The sequence below is a fragment of the Equus asinus genome, chromosome 24, assembly GCF_041296235.1.
Source record: "Equus asinus isolate D_3611 breed Donkey chromosome 24, EquAss-T2T_v2, whole genome shotgun sequence".
NCBI classification, from domain to species: domain Eukaryota; kingdom Metazoa; phylum Chordata; class Mammalia; order Perissodactyla; family Equidae; genus Equus; species Equus asinus.
In genome coordinates this window covers 45,808,825-45,820,262 of record NC_091813.1, presented here as the reverse complement: position 1 = coordinate 45,820,262, position 11,438 = coordinate 45,808,825, and positions in this window count along the sequence as shown.

Genomic DNA, 11,438 nt, shown 5'->3' with positions numbered 1-11,438 from the left:
ACTGCTTTTAGAAATTATTGTACTAAGGAGAGAAAGAGGATGGAAGCTGGAGAGTTTCAGATTCCCAAAAAAGAAGTTTTTTTTCCTGCAGTAATTTCAATAATAAGGATACTTTTTATAACCGTAAGAGTAAAATCTAAACATCGTGGAGCCAATCCAGCATTTGGTGACTTCTAACTTTTGCTTAAAAATCTTGTCCTTTCTTTTCCTGTCACCAATGGTGGACATTTTACATATCTTTATCTCCTTATCTCCTTTATCCTTGTTATCACTCCTCGTTAGGATAAACAAAGCTCTGGTGTTGCTCAGGTAACAGTTTTTCTTATATTGGTGCTAGCTCCTGAATATAATATTAGTACCCCATCAAGACCCTGGTGTAACCAGTGGTGTCCTTAGCAATGCAGATTATGTTCTTTAATTAATAGAATTGAGTTATGGCCAATTTGTATGGCAAAAACTCACACTGTAGGTGTAATGCATGGATTTAATTTCATGTCCATGGATTCCACAGGGAACTATTTTATCATAATCCCCTTTCCTCCTTGAACCCATCTAAGTAGACGCTCGCCTTTCAAGCGAAAACCCATGTCTGTCACCTTATAAGCAACAGGTGGATCCCTGTGATGAGAAAACAGATTTCAACTAGGCACTAGACCAGGGGTCGGCAAATTGCTTCTGTAAAGGGCCTAGTAGGAAATATTTTAGGCTTGCCAGGCCATACAGTCTCTTTTGCAACCACTCACCTCCTCCACTCTGCCACTGTAACCTGAGAGCAGTCAGATAACGTGTAAATGATTACAGCTGTGTTCCAATAAAACTTTATTTACAAAAATAGGCAGAAGGCCGACTTGACCTGTTGGCTGTTGTTTGCCCTGTACTAGACTATAAGCTCCATTGGGCAGGGACACGTCTGGTTTGTTTAACACTTTATACCCTGTTCCAAACACCAAGCCTGGTACTCCATAAACGTTTGTTGAATGACTGGGTGAGTAAACTATCAACGTGATGTCAATGGACAGATTATCCCAGCTTAAACTTGAAAAAACTAGTAAGCCTCATTCAACAAGCTCTCCTGTCAGCTTTCTGATTGATTTCCCTTAAAAATCGTGAAAATCTATCTACTGCTACAATCTTATAGTTTGAGTACACCACAGAGAATACATTCAGGGCCTGGATTCTCAGGGAGTTGAATTGTCTAGCCAGGCAGAAGGAATAGGATGAAGAAAATTTTCTTAGGAGCAAAGCCATCACATCTGTGCCCGCATCCAGGCTGCACATCTCACTGTCATTATTCTACCAGGCTGGGACCATGAAGGAGTGTAAGGGTGCCCTCTGGTAAGGGGAGGAGCTTAAAGTTATGTTTCTTCCTTGCTTTGTGGTCTCTGAAACCTCCAGGCCTGTCGTGCCTAGGATTTGGCTCTTACCAGGAGAGGAACAAGATAAAAGATAAAAACATTGGAATTGTGTCAGGACACTGTGTAGACCAGAAAGCCTTCTGGCAAGCTCGATGCCTTGTTTCAGTTCAGCCCTTCCCACATTGACCTGTGCATCCTGCTATCTGCCCAGCCCACCAACAGCACTTTTAATATGTCTGTCTTCTCCTGTGGCTTGTGTTACCTTTGCGCCCACTCAAATGTGAGTTAACTTCCCTGAACACGATCCTATTTGACAGTCTGGATCAGAGGTCTTCAACCCTGACTGTGCATGGGAATCACTTGGAAAGCTATACAAAAAAAAAAAAAAAAATCCCTGATACCTGGGCCCGCCTCCAGATGCACAGAATTAGAATCTCTTGGGTGGGGACGGCAGACAGCGATATTTTTTAAAAGGTCCCCCCACCCTCATCTTGGTGATTTTAATGTGCATCCAGGATTGAGAAACACTGATGTAGATTTCCAATCCTGGTTGTACATCAGAATCACCTGGGGAACTTTTAAAAAATATGGATTCCAGATGTAAAAAATCAGAATCTCAGAGGGTAGGACCCAGGAATGTACATTTTTGAAAGCTACTCTGGGAGCTTTCTGATGAACAGCCAGGCCTGAGAACCAGGCTTTAGGCCATGCCAAACACCTCCTGTTGTAACATGCTGGGCTTGGGCACAGGCCTGCTGGAAGCTCAGCCACCGGAGCTTGTGGAAGGGGAGAAAACCTGGACTAGGTCGCAGACGGATGGTGAGCTCTGGCCTGCCAGCGGTAATTCAGCCCACGCTGCTTAGGTCTCAAAGACCTCTGACCTGGACACTCAGTCTCAGTCCCTTAGCCGGTCCTGCCCAAGCCTGATAGTGTGGGGAAGGTCCACCCTCCTCTAAGCCAAGGGATGTTTAAAAGGGGAGACTTGAAAATGCTCAAATGTGAAGGAAACAGGCCCCAGAGAGGGAGAAATTGAAGATCCAGCCACAGAGTTAACTGATGTCCAAGATCCCTGAGAAGGCAGGGGAGGGGATGGTGAAGAGAACTCCTCCTCCGAGATAGAAGGAAGGCCAGCAAAGGGGGACGTGGGTGTGGGGACATTTGTAGGTTTGGGTGAAGACTGCTGGAGTTCTCATCTAATGATCTTGATCGCTCCCTGTAAAGTGGGCAGCAAAGTCTTTTGCTGATAATGAGTGAGGAACTGCAAGTCAGGCAAGGAGCTTAAAGAGAGGGGCGAAGTTTTAGAATAGGCACATGGAAGAGATTGGGCCAGGGACGCATGAAATAGATCACAAAGTAATACTTGAAGGGCGGGGATCCTAAATTGGTGGTGCCCCAATCCGCAAAATTAATCAATTAATTCAAGGCATATTTATTACATGCCTTCGATGTACTAGGCACTGTTCCCAAACTGGGGGACAAGAGCGATGAATGAGACAAAAGTCTTATCTTCATGGAGCTTATATTCACTTGAGGGAAAGAGAGTACACAGGTACAGACCCTAATGTTAGCAAATGTCTAAGTGCTATGAAGAAAATTTTTCTAAAAAATAGGGAGGCTCTAAGGCTGCTGTTTTATATAAAGTGGCTTGGTTAGGCCTCTCTGAGCAGGTGGCTCTTGAACAGATGTCTGAGGAAAGTGAAGGAATTACGATCCATGTAAATATCTCGGGAAAGAACATTCCAGACAGAAGGAACAGCAGGTGCAAAGGTCCCAAAGAAGGAGTGGAGTGTGGTTGGTATGTATAAGAAACAGCAAGGAGGCCAGTGTGGCTGGGTGCAGTGAGCAAGAAGGAGAGAGGAAGAAGATTGGGTCAGAGACGTGGTAAGGATTTTGGATTTCGTACTAAGTGCAATGGGAAGCTGTCAGAGAGTTGAGGACAAAGGAATGGCTTGATCTGATATTACTCTGGTTGCTGTGTGGAGAATAAACTGAAAAGATGGGCAAGAAAGCACAAAGGGAGGCGGTACTGAGGAGGCCATTGCAATGATCCAGGGCAAGAGGAGAGTAGGTTGGACTAGGACGGTTGGGGTGGTAAGAAGTGGCTGGGTTCTGTATATGTTTTGACAGTAGAACTACAGGATTCATTAGTGGATCTGATGTGGGATATGAAAATAAAAGAGGTAATAAAGCTGACTCCAAGGTTTTTGGTCTGAGCGTGTGGATGAATGAAGCTGCTGTGTTCTGTAACAGAGAACACTGAGGGACGAGAAGGTTTAGTCGGAGGGTGAGAGGTACAAATAAGCAGAAGTTTTGGGCATGTTAAATGTGAGACACCTATTAGACACCCAAGTGGAGATGTCAAGTGTGCAGTTGGATAAATGGGTTTGGAGTTCAAGGTCAGGACCAGGATGAGGCAAAAATTTGGGAGTTATCGGCATAGTTAAAGTTGTGAGAGTTGGTGAGATCTTTTGGGAAGTGACTATAAAAAAGAAAAGAAGATAACTGAGGACTGAGTTCTGAGGCCAGTCAGCATTGAGACGGTGGGAAGATGAAGACGGGACAGCAAAGGCACGTCCCGTAAGGTAAAAGAAACACCTGGAGAATGTGGTATGTCAGAAGCTAAATGAAGACAGTGTATCAGGAAGGAGGGAGTGATCGCTTGTGTCGAATGTTGCTGAGAAGTAGAATAAAGCAAGGCTTAGGAATTGACCACTGGATTTGGCAAAGTGGAAATCACTGGTGGCCTTGGGAAAAGTAGTTTCTCTAAAGTGGTGAGGGAAAGAGTGATTGGAGTAGGATAAAGAGAGAGTGGGAAGAAAGGATATGGAAATATTGAGTATGAGGCAACTCCTTTAAGGAGTTTTTCAATGAAAGGGTGGAGAGAAAAGGGGCTGGAAGGAGTAGCTCAGAGAGTTTTGGTGAAATGTTCTCCAGCAAGTCGAGTGGAAGATGGTGACTAGACCAATTCAGGGCTGGGGACTACAGGATGGCTACAGCACGGGGAGTGGAGGCATAACCATCTGAGGTGCTGCTCAGAGTGGCCGAAGTGAGACCCCCAGGACTGGGTGGGATGGCCAAGGAGGTGAAACCATGATCCTTAGGAGGAAAGGAGTAAGGGAATCAGAGAGATAGGACTCTGTGATCAGAGAGGAGCATATGGAAATTTAGGATCAAGGAAGTAAAGCGGTTGATGTCAAAGTCCACTCTGCAGCATAGAGAATGGCTTTCTTTTCTTTTTTTTTTTTAATTTTTTTATTATTATTATTTTTTTATTGAGTTATTGATAGGTTACAATCTTGTGAAATTTCAATTGTACATTAATGTTTGTCAGTCATGTTGTAGGTGCACCACTTCACCCTTTGTGCTCACCCCCCACCCCACCTTTCCCCTGGCATCCACTAAACTGTTCTTAGTCCATAGTTTTAAATTCCTCATATGAGTGGAGTCGTACACAGATTATCTTTCTCTCACTGGCTTATTTCACTTAACATAATTCTCTCAAGGTCCATCCATGTTATTGCAAATGGAATGATTTTGTTCTGTTTTGCAGCTGAGTAGTATTCGAGAATGGCTTTCTTAATCGGAATGTGATCCCAAGATAAATGAGGAAGAACAACCAGGAAACAAGAAGTTTTGAAGAAAAAGAAATAGTGGAGAGAGAAAGAAACTAACATGTACCGAGGACCTCCTATGGGCTAGGTGTCTTTTACATGAATTATCTCTTTAAAAATTCACAAGTTGGGGATAGTAAAATTCCCATTTACACCTGGGGAAATTGCCATTCAGAGGTTAAATTACATGTCCAAGGTCACACAGTTAGCAAACAGTCCGAATTTGAACTGGCTCTGAAGTGCGTGCACATCATCATCCTCCCTCCCCTTCCTTCTCTTCCCCTACTTCCTTCCTTCCTCCCTTTCTGCGTGTAATTTATATACAGTAAGGAGCACAAATCATACTTGTATAACTTACAAACTACACAGACATGTAATTATCACCCAGATCAGGATACAGAATATTTACAATACTCCGGAAGGCTCTCTCATGTTCCTCTCATTTGACATCTCTCCAAAGGTAAGCGCTTGTGATAGTTAATTTTGTATGTCAACTTGACTGAATCACACATGGGATGCCCAGATATCTGGTTAAGCATTATTTCCGGGTGTGTCTGTGAAGGTGTTTCCGGAAGAGATTAGAATTTTAATCAGTAGACTCAGTAAAGTAAACTGCCCTCCCCAGTGCGGGTGGACCTCATCCAATCCCCTGAGGGCCTGAGTAGAACAAAAAGATAGAGATGGGGGAGAAATTGCTCTTTCTGCCTGACGGCTTGAGCTGGGACACCAATCTTCTCCTATCTTTGGTGCTCCTGGTTCTCAGGCCTTCCGCCTAACACTGGAATCTATACCATGGACTTTCAGGCCTTCAAACTATACCACCTGCCTTCCTATGTCTCCAGCTTGCAGAATGCAGATCATGGGACTTTTCCATAATCATGTGGACCACCAGTCAGAGTAGGGTCTTAAGGAGGTCAGGTGATCAATGGAATATTTGCTCAGGTCTGTCTCATGGTGGGCCCAGTGGGTCCCGAACCCAACCTGTGATTTTCTCCCCAGTTCTGGAACGCAAAATTGGAATAGATATACTCAGCAGCTGGCAGAATCCCCACACTGGTTTGCTGATCTGTGGAGTGACAGCTATTACTGCAGGACAGGTCAAGTGGAAGCCAATAGAACTGCCTGCTTCTAGGAAAATAGTAAACCAAAAGCAATACCACATTCTTGGAGGGATTGCAAAGATTAGCGCCACCGTCAAGGACTTGAAAGATGCAGAGGTGGTGATTCCCACCACATCCTGACTCAACTTGCCTGACTGGCCCGTGCAGAAGACAGATGGATCTTAGAGAATGACAGTGGGTTTTTGTAAGCATAACCAGATGGTGACTCCAATTGCAGCTGCTGTACCAGAGGTGGTTTCAATGCTTGAGAAAATTGGCACATCCCCTGTTACTTGGTACACAACTATTGAACAGGCAAATGCCTTTTTCTCCATCTCCATCCATAAGGTCTAATACAAGCAGGCTACTTTCAGCTGACAAGGCCAGCAGTACACCTTCACTGTCCTAGCTCAGGGGCATATCAACTCTCCAGCCCTATGTTATAATTTAGTTTGCAGGAATCTTGATTGCCTTTTTCTTCCACAAGATATCATGCTGGTCCACTGCATTGATGACATTACACTGATTGGGCCTGGTGATCAAGAAGTAGCAACTACTACAGATTTATTGGAAAGACATTTGCATGTCAGAGGGTGGGATAAATCTGATGAAAATTCAGGGGTCTTCTCCTTTAGTGAAATTTGTAGTAGTCCAGCAGTGTGAGTCATGTCGAGATATCTCTTCTAGGTGAAGGATACGTGTTGCATTTGGCCCCTCTCACAGCCAAAAAAGAGGCACCATGCCTAGTGGGCCTCTTTGGATTTTGGAAGCAACATATTCCTCATCTTGGTGTGTTACTCTGGCCCATTTACTGGGTGACCCAAAAAGCTGCTATTTTTGAGTGGGTCCCAGAACAAGAGAAGGCTCTGCAACAGGTCCAGCCTGTTGTGCAAGTTGCTCTGCCACTTGGGCCATGGCATCCAGCAGATCCAATGGTACTTGAAGGAGCAGAGGCTCATAGGGATGCCGTTTGGAAGCTTCGCCAGGCCCCTGTTAGTGAATCACAGCATTGGCCCTTAGGATTTGGGCCCAAAGCCCTGCCATCCTTTGTAGACAGCTACTCTTTTTTGGAGAAACAGCTCTTGGCTGGCTACTCAGCCTTAGTAGAGAATGAAGGCTCAACTGTGGGCCACTAAGTTACCACATGACCTAAGCTGCCCAACATGAACTGGGTATTCTCTGACCCACTGAGCCATAAAGTTGAGCATGCATAGCAGCACTCCATCATCAAGTGGAAGAGGTGTATATGAGATTGGGTCCAAGCAGGCCCTGAAGACACAAGTTACCTGAAGAAATGGCCCAAATGCGTACGATTCCACTCCTGCTACACTGCCTTCTCTCTCCCAGCCTGCACCTATGGACTCATAGAGAGTTCCCTGCAATCAGTGGAAGAGAAGATTCAGGCCTGGCTCATATATGGTTCTGCCCAATATGCTGGCACCACCCTAAAGTGGACAGCTGCAGCACTACAGCCCCTTCCTGGAACATCCCTGAAGGACAGTGGTGAAGAGAAATCCTCCTAGTGGGCAGAACTTCGAGCAGTGCACCTGGTTGTTGACTTTGCTTGGAAGGAGAAATGGCCAGATGTGCAATTATATACTGATTCATGGGCTATGGCTAATGGTTTGGCTGGATGGCCAGGGACTTGGAAAGAACATGATGGAAAATTGGCAGTAAAGAAATATGGGGAAGAGGTATGTGGATAGATCTCTCTGAATGGGAAAAAAACAGAAAGATATTTGTGTCCCATGAGACCTCAGCAGAGGAGGTTTTTAATAATTGAGTTGATAGGATGACCCCTTCTGTGGATACCAGTCAGCCTCTTTCCCCAGCACTGTCATCGCCCAATGGGCTCATGAACAAAGTGGCCATGGTGGCAGGGATGGAGGTTATACATGGGCTCAGCATCATGTAATTCCACTCACCAAGGCCAACCTGAATATGGCCACTGCTGAGTGCCCAATCTGCCAGTAGCAGAGACCAACCTTGAGTCCCTGACACGGCACACTGCCTGGGGTGATCAGCCAGCCACCTGGTGGCAGGTTGATTACATTGGACCACTTCCATCATGGAAGGCGCATGTTTTGTTCTTACCGTAATAGACACTTACTCTGGATAAGGATTTGCCTTCCCTGCACACAATGCTTCTGCCAAAACTACCATCTGTGGACTCACAGAATGCTTTATCCACTGTCACGGTATTCCACATAGCATTCTTCTGATCAAGGAACTCATTTCTCAGCAGAAGAAGTACAGCAATGTGCCCATGCTCACGGAGCTCACTACTCTTATGATGTTGCCCACCATCCTGAAGCGGCTGGTTTGATAAAACAGTAGAATGGCCTTTTGAAGACTCAGTTACAGTGCCATCAAGGTGGCCCTACCTCGCAGAGCTGGGGCAAGGTTCTCCAGAAGGCTGTGTATGTTCTAAAGCAGCATCCGATATGTGGCACTGTTTCTCCAATAGCCAGAATTCATGGGTCCGAGAATCAAGGGGTGGAAATGGGAGTGGCGCCGCTCACTATTACCCCTAGTGACCCACTAGCAAAATTCTTGCTTCCTGTTTCCATGACCTTGTGCTCTGCTGACCTAGAGGTCTTGGTTCCAGAAGGAAAATGCTTCCCCTAAGAGACACAACAATGATCTCTTTGAACTAAAAGTAATGACTACCCCTCGACCACTTTGGGTTCCTCAGGCTTCTGAAAATAGGCAAAGAAGGGAGTTACAGTGTTGGCTGGGGTGATTGATCCTGACTATCAAGGGGAACTTGAACTACTGCTTCACAAAGGAGGTAAGGAAGAGTATGTCTGGAATACGGGAGGTCCCTTAGGGTATCTCCTAGTATTACCATGTCCTGTGATCAAGGTCAATGGAAAACAACAACAACCCAATCCAAGCAGGACTACTGATGGCCTAGATCCTTCAGGAATGAAGATTTCACCCCACCACGTAAAGAACCATGACCAGCTGAGTTTCTTGCTGAAGGCAAAGGGAGTTCAGAATGGGTAGTGGAAGAAGGGAGTAATACATTTCAGCTTTCACCATGTGACCAGTTACAGAAATTAGTACTACAATTGTCATGAGTATTTCTCCTTATTTCGTTTTGAATACGTTATGTGCTATTTGCAGCACAGTAATTAATGTTTATGATTTTGGGTCATTGAGAAAAAATAAATTGCATTTAGTCCTTTTTTTTTTTTTAACTGAGGCTTGGAACAGTGGAAAGCACTTGAAAAAATGTTTCACAGAAAATAGTTAAAAGAAAAGTGTTTTAATACTTCAAATTTGGTCTTCAGTTTTACTGGAACTTCCTCGATAGGAAGACCATGTCATAGATTCTGAGAATTGGTCAACACTTATTCCAACCTCCTTATAATGTGCCTTTTTGTACTGTAGAGTCTTGAAAGCTAAAAACTACATTTCCTAGACTCTCTTACAGCTAGGGTTCCGTATGTAATTTAGGTTCCTTTGGACTGATGCATTTGCATGAAACTTAGATTGGGAACTGAGTAGAGTGTGAAAAGAGGCAGGGCCAGAAACATCCACTCCTGCTGGAGCAGATGGTGGCAGAGGCATCATGGTTCAACATCAGCCAGTTCCTGATTCTGCTGCATCCACTATCAATGACAGCTGCAAACCCAACAATGGCAGAGGCAGTTGGGAGTTGTTCTCAGTAGCTCAGTCAGCTCCTGTTCCTCTAGTTTTCCATGATTTAGGAAACCACATAATACTCGGAAATAAATACCTTTCTCCCTACATTAACTCAAGCGTAGTATCTGTTGTCTGCAACTGAATGCTATATACCAACGATGTTAGGTGCCTGAGATGCCCTCACCATCATCTCCACCACTCAGTTATCAGTGCCTGGTACTATGCAGCCCCATAATCAGGTTGGGTTAAGTAGAATAGGTAGCACTCAAGTAGAGTGACTTCAGAAGATGCTCTATGTTCGCTGAGCTTACCACCCTCAAATTTCACTTGAAATTCCACTCTTGATATTTCAGCTCTTCAAGGCCTTTTGCTCCCTCCTCCAAACTGTTCCTAGGTGCATCACACCCCTGTTGGACCATCTCTTGTTATACACAGTGATTTTTAACAGTAATGGAATTTCTCCTCTGCTCTGCTCACTGGGGCTAGGTTGTGGGAGAGAATACACATGAAGGGTGTGGAGGGAAGGTATATCACAGTCTGAGGGAGAGGTGTATAAAGTAAAAATATTTATCAAGGTGTAGCTGCTTAAGGAGACACTAGTGATTTACACCTTAATGTGAATGTGTTGCAGGTCTCAGTTGAGAGTTGCTTTTGATAATTTAGAATTGGGGGTTTGGAGGGTTGTGGAGTAACAGGTGGAAATGTTTGGGAAATCCACATATTTTGCGTGTCTGCTGGAGTTGGAAGTGTTTGTTGCCAAGGGTGGTGGAGTGCAGAGCAGGGAGGTATTGAAGATACGTTTTGCTGAGGGTTGGTCATGCCTTTACCTGTTAGAGCTTAAGTGAAAGAATGGAACACAGTCACATGTCACTTAACAATGGCGATACCTTCTGAGATATGCATCTTTAGGTGATTTCATCACTGTGCGAACATCATAGAGTGCACTTACAGAAACGTAGATGGTGTAGCCTACTACACACCTAGTTTGTATTGTACTAATCTTATGGGACCACCGTCGTATATGCAGTCTGTCGTTGACTGAAATGTTACATGGTGTGTGACTGCATGCTAATATGTACAGATGTGAAGAGGGTGTGTCAACAGTGGGCAATGCATTGCTAGTTTTTATATTTGGAAGGAGACAAAGGAAAATGCATTTAGAGGATAAGAAGGGAGAGGGTAACAGGAATATTTTCACTCCTAGATAAGGCAGGGCTGCTGGAATTTCTCTTCTGACTAATCCAGGAAGCGTTTGGAGGGGTGGTGCAAATCTTTTCTTTTTGGTTGGTCATGTATTAAATGCTTTTGGACTTCAAGTAGAATGATTTTAAAGAGCAATTCAGAGACAAGGGAGCTGACTGTTGGCTCAGCAGAATCCTGGGCTTTTAAGGGGAAAAGGCTGGGAGATGGGGTCATTACAACTATTTTCAAGTTCCAATGAACAAGTTTATCCACAAAGCATTTCTCCAGTCTTTCCTAGGAGAATTAGAAACACTTTCACAACTATCTAATTTTAATCTTTCCAACATCCTGATGAGGTAGGTAAGAAATATTCTTACACTTTTTTTTAACAGGTCATAAAATTTCATGACAAGTAATTTCTAAAGAAACCACGTGGAACCAAAGTGTGAAGCCAGTCAGAGCAGTCTGTCTTCCGAGAGCAGAGCTGTTATTCTTATTGCTGAAGCATTTTTAGTGTGTCTCTTCTTTATATTCTGATC